At 38.9% G+C, this 16,878-nt stretch overlaps 1 protein-coding gene across 1 annotated transcript in view; it reads right to left on the bottom strand.

Moving 5' to 3' along the window:
- Positions 1-16,878, bottom strand: part of LOC113409647 (cadherin-13) — a 746,582-nt gene that overhangs the window by 2,169 nt on the left and 727,535 nt on the right. The window lies entirely within an intron of this gene.

Raw genomic sequence — 16,878 nt, 5'->3', positions numbered from 1 at the left:
CTTTGTGATGTCTACTAGGGCTTCACCTACCATTGAACTTCAGTCATTTTTGGGGTGGAATTTAACTAAAGAGAATACAGTAATGCTATATACTAATACAGTGTGGAAAGGAGGATACTATATATCCATTTTAACAATAGAGTGAATCTTAGTTAGGAAGGATGCAATCACCTGAAGTGGAACATTCTCTGGATGGTAGGGCTAATGCCATCCCAATTTCAAACTACCACAACATTTGGGATGGTTTGGTGTGGGTGTTCGGGTATGGTTATTAAAGGCAGAGATGCTAATCACAAAATTCTGATCCATGTTTGGATATGGATACTCCCTGAGCACCACCACCATTGTGTAGATGTGTTTGGATGAGGGGTTCAGATTTGGGCCAGTCTTTCATAAATGCCTTGACCTCTGGTGACAGTGAAAAATAAATTTCACATCTCTGAAAGGCAATACGATGCCTCTCAGCATCATGAAGGGGCTTTTATTCAAGCCTGACTCACACGAAGTTGTGCTGCCTTTTGAATCAAAAATCTACTCTGAGTTTCTAGGAGTCTCTTAGAGGTCTCCAGCTAAGGACAGCCAGTCACACATGGCAAATAAACAATAATCATAACACTCAATATCTGGATAATCCATAGGCTGAAATTTCTTCAGAAAATAAAATTTCAGGACACAATTATGAATCCCAACACAGTCAGGAAATTCCTAGTTGGTTCATCAGCAGCTTGTGAACAAGAAATAGGGGCTACATTTGCTGCATTAATCATTCATTCTAAATAGGTTGCCCAGCTCTAGTTTTGAGCATGATTTTTTCCATGCTAGTTTCTTCTCGACTGGAGTCTAATATAACTGTAACATAATATATATTTCAAACCCCTGCTTCATGCAGTATTGACAGTTCCTACTGTGCAGTGCTCATGGAGAATAAAATATATTTTTATGATGCAATGGTCATATTTTGAAATTTTTCTCCACCTGCAAACAATCACACAACTCCCCCCCCCAAAAAAAATCCCATGCCCCTCACCTTCTATCTCTGAGTGCGAATTCCCAGTAAACTCACCCATTTACCAACTAGAATTTAGTTCCTCTGCTCAGCAACTCATGCAATATTCCCAGTGCAATTTCAACCAAATAAAAGAAATGCATTTAAATGTGCTTTGAAAAGTTGCATCAGCTGCTCTTCCTAATTGGAATGTCACCAAACTGATAACGAGAGGAAGAGCCAACGAAAGATGAGATCCTGAACATATTCAACTCCCATTGAAGTCGACCGGAGACGCTGGTGCTCCGCAACTCTTATGATCAGGCTTACTGGGTTACTGGAATGGTAAAAGGGGCCATAGAGATTATCAGAGAGTGCACATTGGCTGAGAAGCTAATTGCACTGGGCTGCAATTTAAGTGAGGGTTCCAGCTGAAGGCTAAGGTTCTGCTGTGTAGGGTTATGGAATTTAAGCTTTGAGTTTGTGCATGCATACACACAATCACAGACATACACACTTTTAAGAAACATTAGGGGGAAAAAACCCTGCCGTTTTTCATCCAACTGTAGCAGGTGGAGATTCCATCTGTACTGGTTTTCTTGAGGAAAAAATAGACTTTTATTTTTTATCAAGAGAAAGCTGTCAAGATTTTCAGTGGGAGTTAAGGTTATTTCTTTATGAGCCATGTAGTCTATCAAATGAAACCCTGGCAACAGTGAGACAAAGAAAACTGTTCATTCCATAGGTTCCAGGGACAGCACAAATGATGTACTGCTTCATTCTCCTGGATTTTGATGTGACCAGAAGCCCTTGATGGGACTCTTTCTTTTTATCTTTTTTTTTTTTTTTTTTGCAGATTGTACACTTCCTCTTCATTTTCTGGTCTGGCCTTCAACACGGCCCTGTAGCCATCCTTAGCTTCAGGTGTGCAGATGACAAGGACAATCCTATTCTAAGCACTGTTGGTTACATCGGCATCAGCCATGCACTATGATCAATTGATTGGCTTAATTTTGCTGCTTCTTCTGCATGTAAATTGCCTGTGAGCTGCTTTCAGTTCTCTGAGATATATGTTTTTCCAAATTATGTGCCAAATAATTGCTGCAAATAATTCTCTTCTGTATCTTGAGATACAGAAGAGATACTCAATAGTTGAGTGTTAATTAATTTTGATTGCACACAGCGGTAACATGATATGGTTTACGTTCCCTGATCAAATTCACCCAACTCTTCTATTCCAGTGTGAATATCAAAGTTTGCCAATTCAAAATTTGCTCTCCAAGAATATTCTCAAACAGTCACTTAAAATGTAGCATTTTCACAAACACTCTGGCCAGTAAAACTCATTTCCTGGAATAGCTGCAGAAATTAAGAAGAGCCAAAGTAGTGGGCAAGATGCTCACGTGGGATAAATGAGTGTAGCCTCACTGAAATCAATAATGCGATGCTAATTTAAATCAGCTCCCTTGCTGCAGATTAAGCCAACGACTTGTAGTCCTACTTTTAGTGGACATAGAGAACAATTGATCACCATCCTCTTCATAACAGTCTTAACATAGTTGAAGACTGTTATCACGTCCATCCTCCGTCTTCTTTTGTCAAGTCTAAACATGCCCAGTTTTTTTAACCTTTCCTCATAGGTCAGGTTTTCTAAACCTTTTAGCATTTTTGTTGCTCTCCTCTGGACTCACTCCAATTTTTCCACATCTTCCCTAAACTGTCGCATCCAGAATTGGACACAGTACTCCAGCTGAGCCCTCCCCAGTGTCGAATAGAGTGGGACAATTACCCCCTATGTCTTACATACAATACTCCTGTTAATACAGCACAGAGGAGACCAGTCCTCTGAGGCCTGCCAATTCCTTCATCTCTTTTAAGCGGCTGAACACCTTCAAACTCACACTTGACCTCAATGGGAATTGAAGTTGGACTATTCTATTTAGGTACTCACACCATGCCCATTACCCTAGTATTTGAACACCCCCAGTCCGTTGCATAACCAGACCAATACATCTATGAAGTTATGCCTCAAGATTAAAGGCTAACATCTCTGTTTTCTTGGCCACTGAATGTTAATGTGCTCTGCTTACAAGGCCTTGGCATTGACACTAGAAAAAAGCGTTATTCCTTGTCACAAAAGAGGTACGTTTTCTGATCTGAGAGCCATCAGCTGTAATGGCTGTAATTCAGGAGATCCAACACTTGCTCACAAAAGAAAGACATTATTTAAAATAATATTGACCAGTTTTTCGGTGCTGCTCAAGGTATGGGTCAGACTTCCTAATTTATGAGATTCTTTGGTATTCTTATAAGAAAAAATAACCTGACAAACTTCCAACAGGTTTCACTTTCAATTTTGGTGGGAAAATAAATTTCAAAGAAGGAGGGACAATCAAGCCCTTCTGATTTGGACAGAGAAGAATGAAAATGGAAAGACAGGAGAGGGATGTATTTCAACAGTATTGTTTCAACAAAGCTTTCTAAGAACAGTTATTAAGGAACCAATTCAACAGTAATTGAAGTCAATGGAATGCCTTCCAAAGGCTGTTCTAAGTGACACTGGGTAGAGCAGTCTCTTACAGACAATTCCACTGGTCAAGAACTGTCAGAATATGGGATGCCCCCAATTTGCCCACTCCCACTGCAGGATGGGCAGGAACTCCCCTCATGCCTAGCTATGCCAAACTGATTGTTTAATATATGTTCCAGTATTTTTCCAGGTATTGAAGTTAGGCTGACCATCATTCCCCAGGTCCTCTTAATCCTCCTTTTTAAAGATAGGCAATATATTTGCCCTTCTGCAGTCCTTTGGAACCTCATCCATCTCCAACCTCTTTCTCCCAGATGGAGAACTGCCCTAATAGAGCAGCTGGGGAATCAAGATATGTAAGGGGAATCTGTAGTGGCAAAAAGGGGATAGAGGAGGAGGAGGAGGAAGTATCTGGTACACAAACTAGCTTTACAGAGTCATGTGAGAATGGAACGTGTAGATCCTCTGCTTACTGTGTAAGGAGAGCTAATAACTGATGATATCAAGAAGGCTGAGGTGTTTAATGCCTACTTTGCTTCAGTCTTCACTAAAAAGATTAATGGTGACAAGATACTCAACACAATTTATATTAACAACAAAGAAAAAGGAACGCAAGCCAAAATAGGAAAAGATCAGGTTAAATAATATTTAAATAAGATGGATGTATTCAAGTTGGTAGGGCCTGATAAATTCATCCTAGGGTACTTAAAGAACTATCTGAAGCAATCTCAGAACCATTAGCGCTTATCTTGGAGAACTCATGGAGGATGGATGAGGTCCCAAAGGACTGCAGAAGGGCAAATATATTATCTATCTTTAAAAAGCGGGATCAAGAGGACCCAGGGAATGATAGACTGGTCAGCCTAACTTCAATACCTGGAAAAATACTGGAACATATATTAAACAATCAGTTTGTAAGCAGCTAGATGATAATAGAGTTATAGGGAAAAGTCAACATTGATTTGTCAAGAACAAACCAACAAACCTAATTTCTTTCTTTGACAGCGTTATTGGCCTAGTGGATAGTGGGGAAGCAGTAGATGTAGTATATCTTGATTTTAGTAAGGCTTTTGACACAGACCCACTTGATATTTTCATAAGCAAACAAGTGAAAAGGGTCGAGATGCAATTTCAATAGGTGAATGCACAACTGATTGAAAAGACATATTCAAAGAGTAGTTACCAGTGGTTCACTGTCAAACTGTATCTAATGGGGTCTTGCGGGGTTAATTTCTGGGTCTGGCACTATTCAAAATGTTGATTAATTACTCAGATTATGGAGTGGAAAGTATGTTTATAAAATCTGTGGATGACACCAAGCTGGGAGGGGGTAGCAGCATTTTGGAGGACAAGATTAGAATTCAAAATGACTGACAAATTAGAGAGCTGGTTTGAAATCAACAAGATGAAAATCAGTAAAACTAAGTGCAAAGTGTTACACTTAGGGAGGAAAACTCAAATGCAAAAATATAAAATGGGAAATAACTAGCTAGATGAAAGTACTAGTACTGCTGAAAAGGATCTGGGGGATATAGTGGATTACAAATCAAATATGAGTCAACAATGTGATGCGGTTGCGAAAAAGAAAAATCATTATCCAATCATAAGGGTTTGTCTAATGGATAGTTTTTAAAAACGAGCTTGCAGAAAGTAACAATCCATTTTAAACAGCCTGCTTAAGTGTCTGTGTTATGGATTTATACAATGGTAGTAGCCACCTGTTTATTCCTAGAGGGCGAATCTAATGTTCACTCTCTATTCGAGGGTGTGTGACGGAAGAAAATGGCGAAAGAACACACATGCCATTCTTGAAGCCCAATATTTCAACCTGCCTTACCTTACCAAAAAAGCCCTAAAGTTCATACCCTTGCCTATGGCCTGATTTCCAAGAGCGCATTGTCCGACAACTCCCATCTAGGTACCTCCAGCTTGTATTGGAGGTACCTAGATGGCACTGACAATTCTCAGATCATGGCGGTTTTCTGATGCCATTTCCTATTTGTTTCAAAGAAACAGAACAGAACAGTAAAACTAAATTCCAGAATGTGGACCCATTTGCTAAACAGCCCTTGAATGCTTTGTTCCTCCCAAGAGACAAAAATCAGCCCTGTGCAGAGGGACAGCAGTACATGTCCTATACACCACTTAAGTCCCACTGAAACCCTCATGGGAATTAATGGTGCATAAGCTTTGTGCTGACCCTCTGCATGGAGATGAACTTTACCTAAGATGTGTGTTTGTACCAATTCTAATTTAACATACAGTAGGATAGTTAATAAAACTGGATTCTAGAGTTCACTGCTTGCATGTGCCATTTTCTTCAGAGGGAAAACTTCAATTACCCTCTCATCGGAAACACTGGATTTAATCTTTGCATAATTAAAAAACCACATTTACAACATGGGGTTTGTTGAAACCTCAATACTGTTGCAGAGTTAGTAGGGAAATGGTATATAACATCATAACCACAGTCACCTCACCAACATTCAGATAATTATTTCCTGGGCTTACCCTCTAGAAAAGGGCACGGATTAGATACATAGTCACTGCTGTAGCCTAAATGTAAATTATAACAACAACAACAACACACCATAGAAGTTTTCAAATAAATTATTTGGTTTTTGCCAGTGTCCCAGTGTGTGTGAATTTTCCAAATATCCAGAACTATGCTGTCTTTGAGCTTTCTCCAAATCTATTTCCATGGACTTCAATAGGACTTGGATAACGCCCTTGGAAATTACTAATATTTCTTTGGTCATATAGAAAATAATCATTTAATAGCCACTTCCTAATGAGACCTAGGTCAAATCTCAGTGTAGCAAGATGTTCTACAAGCTTTACTGCAGGTGTCAGAAGATATAGGTTCCTGATCTTTGCCAAACAGGCATTTGCTTTTCTTGGGAAAGAAGGGAAATTTATTCCCCAAATTCCACTAGACTTGGAAAGATGAAACATCTGCCCCAGTTAGAAAATGTGTTTGCTCATCTCAGCAACCAAGAAGCCTATTTTTTGCATGAGCCAGGAGGTGTGCCTGTGGCCAGGGAGAATCAGTGATCTAGCTGAACATACATACAAGGGCGAAGGGTCTAGAAGAAAGAGAAAGTAAATGATTTTCCAATGGAAAATATTCAGTTCACAGGTTCACCCACGTAGTTCATTGTCATTTGCTTTAGTAAAATGACTTCTAGACACTTAATGATAAGAAAAATGCAGCATGTAGTAATTCTGTATGTCTGAAGTGAATCTGTCGTACCTACAACTCCACTAAAATCTTAAACACCAATGTCAATATTTAATTTCATGAATTAAAATGACAGAAGTGCTATACAAACGGTTGAGACCAAGCTTGGCAAGGAAGTGGAGAAACATGTCAGTTCAGGCAGATCAGCTACTAAAGGGCACACCAGGTCTTCCGGAGGCTGAAATAATCTCCAAAGGGAAGTCTCTTTGGTACTGCCAGCCTACTTTAAAGATGTTTTCACTTGCGCTATGAAGTAATTTGTTAATTAAAAATATAAATTGGCCAGAACTTCCATTGGAGTAACACTACTTTACACTGGCTGATGATCTGGCCTTCATCTTTTTGTCAGTTCTTTTTCTGCTTCTACATAACTCATCAAGTTCCTCCTCCTTCGTTGAACCCTTTTTTCTTGATTTGTTTATTTGTTTGCTTTTATACAATGGGCAATTCTTAGGCAGTGTAAAATATGCATGTGACCTCTACTTATAGCAAAGCACATCAGTCCTATATGGATTAGTAGTGATGCTTGTTTTGTGGTTGAGGGAAACTTTGGAAAGCTAGCCTACAACTTTTTATTACCCAGTGCTCAATGTGATTATGCAGCTACCTAATAAAGCAGCTTCCATAAACATTCCTGCTTATTATTTGTTTAGAGTATATTAATTTGGGGACTATTATTCCTACAGTAAAGCGCAAACATATTACAAGCCTTGGATATATTTTTTTTCTTTAAGTCATACAGTCACGTCACCATAGCTTTGATAGACAATAAATATAAAGCTGCACTCTCTCTCAGTTAAAGTGGGAAATAGGAGGGAAGGGGAAGATGTCCAGTAAAATAAGTATGTAGGAAAGAATTCTCTCAAGCACTGAGCTATTAAATCCCACTGAATGGCTGAAAATATTCATTTAATAAAACAGACAAGTAAATGTTTGAAGCAGACCGACTGAGTAGTTCTCTTTAAGTTTTCACACATATAGTACTGAAGTAAATGAAATGCATCAAAGAGAAGAGCCAGCCAACCTTTTAAAACAATGGAGAACTACTTAAGCAGTCTGGTCTCATCTTCCAAAGCAATACAGCTCAGTTTGCGAGCAGTCTTGCAAAAGTAGAGCATGAACATAATTAGTCCAGGGACACTTAGGTCTCTAGGTAAACTATATCCCAACATGAAATATTGAGAGAATCCCTAAAAACTCGTTATTAAAATAGAATGCAAATGAGAGGAAAGTAATTTGCTCAGCAGCCATGGAAGAAAGTGAAATCAATTAGAAATTTGTCAGATTTGGCTGTGCTGATGCTATATATAGATAAATATCACTTTAAACTGCCCCTGAATTTTCATTTCAACCCTAAATCTTCAAAGCACTTTTGTACATGCCCCATCTGTGCATGCATAACCCATGCATGCACAGATCTTAAGGTGGACATGAATGATTCAAAGCCCCAGTGGCTTCTTCAAACATTCCTCTGGATAATAAGAGTTATCTTCATCCAATCAAGCAACACAAGCAACACCATGTGACATTTCTGGCCAATCAAAACCCACCAACTCATCTTGAATTTCAGATATCACATACTGAAGACCAGTAGCAAGTTGTTTAGGATCAGTCTATATAAAAAAATATAATTCACAAAGATATGTGTTAGTAATTTTGAGGTACTCAGATACTACAGTGATTGAGAGAGAGAGAAAAGCATAGCTAGATAAAATAGCTAAGCTAGAGAAAACAGAATCATGATTTGTTGTGGACATTTTGTGAGCAGGAAAACAGCCTACATTTGTCCAGTAAATTATTTTCTGTGAATCATTTGCTCGGTCCTCGTTTTTAGGCATAGTCTATTTTAGAACAATTCAGAAAACTGTCTGAAGTTACACACCTGATGTTACAATGTTATCCAGAAAACAAACATAGTACTTTATATTACAACCATTTACCTCTGCCAAATAAAAAAAAATGGAAAAAGAAAATGTTCTTCTGAATGCACACCACAGAAAGGGCTACTAGTTTAATCTCTTCAAATGTCTGTTTCACCTCTATGGAATGCCTGGTGTTAACATCACCACAGATTTTAAGGAACTAGTTGTTTTTGTATTATCAAGTATTTATTTATTTTACATTCCCAATACATATCTATCTATATCTATCGATCTATATTTTCTAAACCATCACATGTTTTTCAACATTTATTTTTCTGGAATCTTTAGTTTAAATATACTTAAAATGCCCTTTACCTATCTAGATAACTGTACTGATTCACTGAAATTTAGGCTAATGACTTACATTTTCATTAAGGTTAAGTATAAACTGTGGGTGTTGCTTTGGTCTTATCTATATAGCTAGGTATTAGGTACTGAACCTGCAATTCATTGTGCGTGGGCAGATTGCTGTGCTGTGCCCCCTGACTTCATGTGTGCTCAGCAGTCAGTCTGCTCACAGTAAGTTGTAAGACCCAGGTGTTACATTGCCATTATTATCAGAGTATCTGAGCATCTCATAAACATTACTGAGTTAATTATGTCTCCGAGAAGTTGGAAAAGATGGGGGGCTAAGTAAGACACGGAGAGATTAGATTTGCCCAAGATGTCTAAAGTAGAGCTTAATCCACATCTTCTGGCTCCCAGTCAAGTGCCTTAAACATAAGAGCACTATTCTTCTACTAGAGGTTGGTCAATCAAAAATTTTAAGGGGCTCACAATAAAATTATTGTTCTCACAATACAGGTGGGCCTGTGTCTCCTCGCATTTCAAATCTAGGTATAATTATTAAGTACGTTTTATAGCACTGTATGTCTATTGTCTTCAATGGAGATATTTCTGATTTACGCCAGTGTGAGAAGAGAATCAGGCCCTAAACAGCACTATTAAAAGCTCCTTTCATGCATACAGTATGCATCCTGGACTACCAGAAAAGAGCCTTTGACTACAGGAGTGCAAAACTACTAATTTTCACATCAGAAGCATTCATAAATTTCATACATAGTGAAATTTTGCTAATATGTACCGCTCTATGTGATGTCAATACTGAAATTCCATTTTTCTTAAAAAAATGAGTACTTGCCCTGGTAGAAATTCGCTACTTTTACTAAGAAGTTTTGGCTTTTGTTTTCATTTAACCAGCAAAATGTTGGTTCTCCTATCTGTAAAAACTACTTATTAAAATAAAACCAGCCACAACACATCCTAAAAGCACTAAGATGGGAATTATATATATTTATTTTTTGGCAAACCCACTAAAATGAAATGTTTTCCACGTAATTTTTTCCTCTGACCTCACAGAACAGAACCAGATATTTGCTCCTTTTGAAAAAAATATCCTCTAAAAATGAAACAAAAATTAAACGATGAAAAGCTGTATTATTTGCCTGATTCAACCTAAGCAAAGCAAAGAAATTCAGAGATAAGACTCAAAACTGTGTACCTGCAGGTAAAAGCCCTGCACTGGCAAAGGAAAAGACCAGACAGCCTCATAGGTCTTTTCCATCTGTAACTTCTATCATTTGTCTTTGGTTCACACTAGATCGCATAGACTGAATCTTCAGATGTTAGGTGTTCTTGCATAAAGTAGAATTTATATGCTGCAATTCCTTTGTACAATGAGGTGGGTTAAAGGTGACATTTCAGTTTTAATTCTGGCTCTCCACACTCAGGCAAGTTTAAATCTGCCAGTTAATATTATTTGAAGATTTTTTTATTGGTTTAATATCCAACATTTGAAATCCAGGGGAAAAATAAGATGTTGGGTCTATTAGCCCTGTAGATGCATTCCTAAATGGGGATGGTGGGCAGCAGAGAGGAAAAGCTATAGAGGTGGCAGTTACCATTTCAAAAGGAAGGATAGAGGAAATTAATAGGAAGTTAAATTCAAGGATCTCTCTCAGGCTTATCTGCAATCACAATACAGGGATCAGTGCACTACTCTTGTTTCTCAACACACTGAAGGCTTTTCACACTTTAGTTTGACAAATTAATTTCAACACAGAGACCACAAACTCATTTCATTTCTTCACAGCCCCCTTATTTTTGGTTTCTATTTCTTTCTGTTCATGATAATGGAGTACTTTAGTTACGTGGGCTGAAGTCATCTTTACAACTTCGTAGCCCACTTCCCAGACTGAATCAAAAAGAAAAAGGTTCCTATCATTTGTCTACCATCAACTAAGACTTAAAATGTTTAACAGAAGTTTTCAGTTTCACCTCTTTCTCATAAGTAAATTAAAGCAAAATATTGTTACTGCTGTAATTAATTGAAAGCATCACTGCGCATGATATTTGTTCTGGTTTTGTCTGTTGTGCTTTGAGGCCTCATTTTTAATCTCTTGTTTTTAGTGGGCTTAGCTCTGACTTAGTCTTTTATGTTGATTTAACAAAAATTAAAATGTGACAAGCAACCCCCAGTTTGAGAAGATGTACAATTATTTCAAAATCAAGTCTAAATATTTAAATAATAATATTCTGAATAATATCCATCTGGTCTGAAATCTAGATCTGATCATACAGGATAGCTATAAAAATTCACGGAGAGCCCGGCTTTTGCTGTTGAGCTCACTGTGACTGTGAACACAGGTATATTTTCTTCCTGATCCTCTTTTAAGCCAATGGCAAATAGGCTGATGGAGCTGGACAGCATTTATACTTTGCCCACTCTGTTGTGCGTATATCCAGCCCTGAAGGTTCTTTGATGCATATCTGTGAGTGGGCTTGTTTTGATTAAGTTCATTGTGGAAACTCATTCTACCATGGCAGCGCTACAGGGCAATGAGAACAATATTTCTATCAGGCGCAAAGTATCCTGAAAAACTAATAGTCTGGTGGTTAAAAGCTTGTTAACATTTATGTACACTGTCATTTGTTGTGAAATTAATGGTATTTAAAGTGTAATTTGTACAGTCAACTATGCTCCTTTTACTATCCACCCAACACCTGTGGAAAGTGATCTGCCAGACTGTCAAATTGTACACTGCCATAATGGGCTAATTCTTCTTTTTTTAAATCAGTAGGCCACTTTGTGGAGATCCTCTTAGTGGAAAGGCTGGGAGGTTTCAGTTAAAATGGTGAATAAGTCCATCATGAAATACAAAATGCTAAAAAATGTTTTGATCCCCTTCAGAATACCCCTCACTTGGGCTACATCAGCTCCTGAATTCAGATATTTTTACTGCGTGACATTAAAATGATCATTTTCCATCTGCGGTAAATCTGCCTGGCATACGTGAGAGATACCTCCAATATAACTTATTTTGGCGTGGTTGGTAAATTAACATGCTGCATCTCTTTCCTGAAAGAAACAAATAGTTGACTGTAACTGCCCGGTCACCACAGACCTCACATCAGAGCCCCGAGAGACAATATTGTACCTTAAAACTGAGGCTTATGCGCAGATGTGTCAATAGTGCACTCCTCCCTAGTCCTGCCTCCTTGTCCCAAGGCATTACTCTGTGTGACTGACATCCAACAGGCTTATCCCCGTTCTCTCTGGCTGGCAGCTGAGATCTATTTCTCTGATCAGCCCCATCTCTTCACCCCACTACCCAGAAGCTTCCTTTGTCCCACTCTCACTCAGCAATGCCTTTTTGACAGGCACCCTATTTCTGTTCTCCCTGATATCACAGGGCCACAAGGAGACAGGAATGGCCAGCCTGGATCAGACCCATGGTGGATCTTGTCTAGTATCCTGTCTCTAACAGGGGCCAGCACCAGATGCTTCAGAGGAAGGTGTAAGGACACTGCAAAAGGCAGATTAGGAACAATGTGCCCCAACTTTAGGTCTCATCCTGGTCTCCAATAGTTAGAGAATGGTTTAAGCCCTGAACCATGAGATTTAATATCCCTTCCAAAATTTGTTAGCATTAACTATTGTAACTCTGGATGTTCTTGTTATCCAGATAGGTGTCCAATCCCTCTTTAATCTTACTAAGTTCTTGGCCTCAATGACTTCCTGTGGCAATGAGTTCCATAGATTAATTACGCATTGCACAAAAAAGTATTTTGTTTTATCACTTTTGAAATGCCACTTTTCCATTCCATGGAATGGCCTTTGTTCTTGTTTTATGAACAACACACAAACCGGCAATCCCTGCTTTCCTTTTCTTGCACCAACCACACAACTACTTACCCCAGGCTTCTGGGCAATTGTATATTTCTTAGCCTGCCATTACTGAATGTACTCAGCAGCAGCTGAATATGCTGAACTTTTCCTTTTGCTTGTCTTGAAGTTTTAATCAGGTTCTTCAGTTCTGCATTCATTTCATTCAGAAATCTGCCACGTATCACTTCTCCTGTGACTTACAGAACAGGTATATTTTCTAAGTTTAGTTAATAATTGTCCTATTTAAAGATGTTTTGCACTGGCTGGAGATTCACACCGGGCATTTTTATACTGAAAAGGTCTTTCATGGGGTTATCCAGCCTCACGTCAGATGTCAATTACAAAAATGAAAGATTTTGCCATGAACAGCAAAGTTCACTTGATTGAGGAATTTACCTCCTAGGAATAAGAGCCTCATAAAACATAAGCACCAGGAGCAAAGTGAGCTACGTAAGGGATTTTGCAAAAATTAAACCCATAACTTGACACTAGCAATGGGATATTTCATCTGTTCAATAAGCATTAAAGTTATCTTAGTTTTTATGGCACCATAATCTTTGATTACTCTGATAAATATTTGGACTATGCAAGACATTGTGATAGAACTAATGGCAGCTATAAAAAGAAAACCTACTTGTGGACATGAGTAGGAACCACCCTCGGCCCCCCCGCATCGCTCTCCGGACATGACACCAGCACATTTTGCAAAAGTTCTGAGCCAGAGCCAAACTTCTCAGCTACCTCCTAGGCTTCATTCACTACTGCCTTGTGTGGTCACGCACACCTGTGGAAAGTGATTTTAAAATGCTACCGGTCTGATTTAACAATGGTTTTCAGTCACTTTGCACAAGTATTAATGACTGTACGAGATACAAGACATTTGAAAATCAGGGTCCCCTCTCTCCACAATGGATTAGATTGAGCATCACTGGATTTTAGGAAAAAGTCTAAATATGGTCTGAACATGGGAGGTCAGGCCTATCTTTGCCTGAATGTGCTTAACCCTATTTGTTGAATTCATGCTCACATAGACTCATAGACTTTAAGGTCAGAAGGGACCATTATGATCATCTAGTCTGACCTCCTGCATGATGCAGGCCACAAAAGCTGACCCACCCACTCTTGGAATAATTCTCTCCCTTGACTCAGCTGTTGAAGTCCCCAAATCATGATTTAAAGACTTCACGTCGCAGAGAATCCTCCAGCAAGCGACCCCTGCCCCATGCTGCGGAGGAAGGTGAAAAACCTCCAGGGCCTCTGCCAATCTACCCTGGAGGAAAATTCCTTCTCGACCCCAAATATGGCGATCAGCTGAACCCCGAGCATGCGAGCAAGATTCTCCAGCCAGACCCTCCGATAAAATCACCTACATCTGGCAAAAGGTGGTCTTTCCACGTGTGTTTTCCAATACAGCTGGTGTTTACTTGGCTTTTCATCAGTTGCCAAGACAAAAGAAAGAATATCTTTTCCAACCCAAACAAACCACACCTGCAAATCATGCACAAATACATCATTTGTGCTGATGTTTTGCAAAATTAGAGACCAGGATCCATTTGTAAATTTGACCCTTAATACTTTTTTGACAGGCAGCTTTTTTTTAAAAACAAACAACAAACAAACATACAGTTATGGGCTTGCTTGTGGCTTTTATGCCTCAAGCCCACGTAGGATGTGGTGCAGAGCTGCGCTACTCCAGGAAGAGCGCCAGAGAGAGTGAGTGTCTTAGATGGGTACTATCTCTCCGGCGCTGCACCTTGCACATAATGATGGAGCAATATGCTCCCTCCTCAGTATGCTGGCCTTGTTCTATGGCTTAGTATCGAGTGTTGGCAGGACCAAGCAGCTACCATCTCCTACCCCTTCTCATTATATTGCTCCCTAGTGGGTGTTGAGGTGGGCGAGAAAGAACCAGCAGTCCCTGTCTTTCCCAGAATGCAAGGACTGTCAGTGTGAATGGTTCTTTTGCAGCCACACAATGAAGGGGAATCTCATTGTGCAATCCTTCTGTTCCTATGCACATAGGCCATTTCTCACAATCTGGGCCTATATATGGCTCACATTTTAACTAGTTACGGCTGTGGGGAAATATACTCAGTGATGATCTGGATCCTACAGGTAGAATGTAGATAAACCTACTTCCCAGGGTTCATTCCCAGGAAAAATGTGTTGACTTCTTAACCTGCTAGATAACAACCAAGTGGGTATATTCAAAACCAAAACACTTAACCAAAAGATATTAAAACAATGTAACCCCTTCCTGTAATCACATCCTGTACAGACAAACCAAAAAGAGGAAAGTTTCAGAAGGAAAACTGAAATCTCATCTACAGATGCAAAGAGGTTATTATAATGGGCCTGACTTATGCCTGGTATAATGCCATTAACTTCCATGTAGTTGCATCAGAAATGAATCTGACCCAATGAGCTGCATATTAATACACATGGATATGATTTTTTAATGTCCTACAGAATAGTTCTAGCAAACATAATAACTACTTAGGGCTGAATTCAGGGTGCAGGGTAACTGACAACGCAAGTGCAGTCACTTCAGATGTCACCCAATGGAATCAAAAACAGGAATTTGCACTTAGCATTTGTACAGCTCTTTTGATCTTCAAAGAGCTTCACAACGTCAGCTAATTCTAAACTTCCCACAGTGACTTTTATGCCAACCTTTTGGGATAAAAGCAATATACTCAAATAAAAAAGAAACCAATATGATGTATACTATATAACTTAAGCAGCCCCAAAATGCCATATGTGCAAAACTCTGCTACTCAGTCCTTTATCTCAGCATAATGTCATATTTTACTTTACCCAGACTCTAAGCCCTTTGGTCGTGCTGAGGTGTTAAATCCACCTATACAATACCATGCATATATATGGTGTACTGTACAAATCTTACACAATCCTTAAATCATAGGTGAATTGTTATTATTATCTCCATTGTATAGATGAGGAAACTGATGTAAGAGATTTGTCCAAGATTAGAGGTGGGCAAATGTTTTTGGATAAATAGTTTATTTGTCAAAAAATGCAATTTTGGGTTGACAAAAACTATTTGTGAATTTTGGTTGCGTTCGTCAAATAGTTTTGGCCAAAAATCCTCCCCCAGATTTTTTTTTTTAATTCAGAGTATTTTGTTACAACATGCTCAAACTGAAACATTTTGACCTTTCATTTCAAAATTATGTTTTGGGTTTTTTTTGAAATTTTGCTCCATTTATTTAAACAAAACAAAACAAGCGAAAACACACTCAAAACCAAAACAAAAAATAGGTGGGGGAAGGGTTTGGATTGAATAAAATATTTTGTTTGACCTGAATGAATTGAGGGGAGAAAGGGAAATGGAAATGAAAACTTCCATTTCAGGTTGATATGAAATTAATTTTATTTCCAGATTTTTTTGGCTCAACCACTGAACTGAAAAATCAATTATTTTCTCAGCTCTGCCCAAGATCATTAGAGCGAGCCAAGGGCAGAGCCAGCATTAGAACTCGGAAGTCCTTGTCCCCCTAGTCACATCACCTTTCAAGCATTAGTTTTGACTCTTAACCCTCCAAAATTAAATTGTGCATTCGTAAGGTTTATTTTTCTTTTTAGAAAGGCTACTCGGAAGCATCAAAGGAGAGACAATCCATTGAAAGTTATCCCAAGCCATCAACTCCTGTTCTCTCTTTTTGACTTGCAGTTCTCCAGACTATCAATCTTAGATGTCTATAAACTCAGATTCTTGAATAAATTCCCTGTGTACGGTTGCTGACGTACTTTATGTGGGGGAATAGATTGAAGCAGACACTACTCATTTTCATAGTGACCCACAACAGCTATTGTTACAAGAACACCTTTAATCTCCTGTTTCTGTTTTTGAATTGAATTCAGGTGGGGAGAGATGAAGGAAAATGAGTCACAAATCTGTTACTACTGCCCATGCTTCTCAGTTTATAACAGGGGTCGGCAACGTTCGGCACGCGGCTTGCCAGGGTAAGCACCCTAGCGGGCCGGGCCAGTTTATTTACCTGCTGACACAGC

Source organism: Terrapene carolina, unplaced genomic scaffold (genome assembly GCF_002925995.2).
Source record: "Terrapene carolina triunguis isolate 2854851 unplaced genomic scaffold, T_m_triunguis-2.0 Scaffold33911, whole genome shotgun sequence".
Lineage (NCBI taxonomy): Eukaryota > Metazoa > Chordata > Testudines > Emydidae > Terrapene > Terrapene triunguis.
The sequence above is the reverse complement of the archived record's forward strand: the minus strand, read 5'-3'. Positions and strand labels throughout refer to the sequence as shown.